We start from the raw sequence: 2,340 nt of genomic DNA, 5'->3' as shown, positions 1-2,340 counted from the left end.
TGCTAGACTTTAGAACTTCCTTCCGGGATTCTGCTTCCCCAACTGTACTGACATGCAGAAGTTCAAGTGTAATATGAACAGACATCTTGCTACTCAACTCCCTACATAGTATCCCTGCAACTTATGTCCCCAATAGTAGCCCCTTACATCAAAGTGGCACTGTACCTTGGTTGGGGTGAAAATGGAATAAAAAAAAAAACATTTTTAAAAAACACTGCTGATTCATGGAGTCAATCCGTTTGTTTATGTGAGGAGCTGCTTCTGACAAAGCTACTCTCATAGCATCATCGGCTTTCAATTCAATGTGTGAATAATATGTGCATGTAAGTAATATACTTATGTGAGTATTTGGCAGTGTGGCATTGTGTATGTGTGTATGACTGGTAATGCCGGGCTGCCAGCTAGTTATTAAATAAAATATAAAATAAACATTAAATTAAATTAAAAGTTAAATAAATTAAACTAAATTAAAAATTAAATAAATTAAATCAAATATAAATTAAATAAAATCTCTGGTTCCTCCTCGCCAATCTTTCACGAAAAACACCCGTCTAGCTGAAACCACTGTCAATAATTTTCCCCACTCTTTATCTGTGCCAAAAGCAAAACGTAGATTCCATGAACAAAGCTTCTTTCTTAGAAGTGCACACCTGTGGAACTCTGTTCTGTCTGCCTGTTTCCCACCTGACTATAACCTGGATGTCTTCAAGTCCAACATAAACAAATTGCTGATGAACCGCCCCCTTAAGTAAGACACTTCATCAAATCTCAACACTAACGTACTGTACACGCAATAACCCTTATCCCTGAGTGGGTTTCGGTCCTTGATAAGTGGTGACCACCTTGTAAAAATAAATAAATAAATAATATAAAATGTAGAGAAGATGTTGTTGTTTTTAAGGGAACTCTGAAACTTGATTCCTTTTCTCTAATTGTTAAGTGTTGAGACATTATATTGAACAAAGATGGCGGTAGTAAATCAAATCGACGAAGAATCAATGCAGTCACGATCTCGAGTGTTGAGTAATTTTTTAGAACAAAGATGGCAGCATTAGATGTATTCTGGATCAGCAGTGGTTCAGTCGTTTCAATCTTTTCCTCCATCATTGACTCCCCCCTCTCCAATCGACTTTATGTATTTCTCCATTTAACCCCTACTCCAATACAAAAAAAAAAAAAAAATCATATCCATCATAAAGTGACAGAAAAACAAGAAGATCAAAAAGAACCTTTTTATTGTTTAGGACTTTAAGTTTGGTATAAAAATAGTAATAGTTTTAGGCACAGATAAATAAGAAGGAAGATTGTTGGTAGTTGTTGTAGTTAGATGAGCATATGCTGTAAATGTTCTGCAGAGTGAACTATAGATTGGAGCTCAGTCGAGCACCTGCCACAAAAATAACGATATAGCAGAAACAGACTCGCACAGAAACAGACTTATGTTAGGAAGGACGGCATACGGCATAATCACGTTGGCACACCGGTTCCCGTCAGATCACCGAAGTTAAACAACGTTGAGCCTGGACATTACTAAAATGGGTGACCAATTTGGGAAGTCCAGGTGCTGTATGTAGGAGGACGTCGACACCTCCCTGCAAAAATTTGCAAAAACCTAACGTCGTCATCTCCCCTAACGGGGACATACATGCGACCGGGGACCGCTTGTGAATTTCATACTCCCATGAAACTTCCTCCTTCGGAGGAAGCCAGTTAAACCCTGAATAGGGTTGGTGCTGACTGCACACACACACACACACACACACACACACACACACACACACACACACACTTAGGAAGGTTGGTTGGTTGTTTTTGTTTTACGGCATATCAACCCTTTTCGGGTTATTTAATGCCGAATTCAAAGATTGTGAAGAAAAATTTTTTTAATAGAGTATATTTGTTGTTTTCACGTCGTTTTCTATTTAATCCATAGTTGGGACCCTAACAGGTACTACCACTCCGGATCAGAGTGGACCTGGGAGCAAAGGTAATTAAAGGGTGGCTCCACACTCCCCAAAGCCCACAAGCTGGGTCTCACCACTGGATATAGTTTAAGGTCATATCGAGGACCTCCATTGAGGGACTTTTACCCTCTGCAGGGGGGCAGTCGGCGTATTCTAATGCCCCACCGACAGGGACACTTAGGAAGGACGATGTAGATTAAGAAGTCGGTTTTGAACCCTGCCATAGCAGGAAATGAGGCTTTTAGCTCCCACCCTAAGATGTCACAACAGTACCCAGTCATTCTCAACCTTTATTTCATCATCGAATCCTTGGCTTTATGTATTTTTCCATTTAGTCTCTAATCCCATGCAAAAAAAAAAAAAAAAAAAGAAAAAA

The 2,340-nt window shown here is 39.3% G+C and overlaps 1 pseudogene; it reads left to right on the top strand.

Moving 5' to 3' along the window:
• Window positions 1–1,454: 1,454 nt before the first annotated feature.
• LOC145258368 (5S ribosomal RNA) lies at window positions 1,455–1,573 on the top strand (annotated as a pseudogene).
• Window positions 1,574–2,340: the final 767 nt, after the last annotated feature.

The sequence above is a fragment of the Euprymna scolopes genome, chromosome 33 (genome assembly GCF_053919585.1).
Source record: "Euprymna scolopes isolate OS-2025 chromosome 33, ASM5391958v1, whole genome shotgun sequence".
Lineage (NCBI taxonomy): Eukaryota > Metazoa > Mollusca > Cephalopoda > Sepiida > Sepiolidae > Euprymna > Euprymna scolopes.
This window is presented reverse-complemented; position numbering and strand designations above follow the sequence as displayed.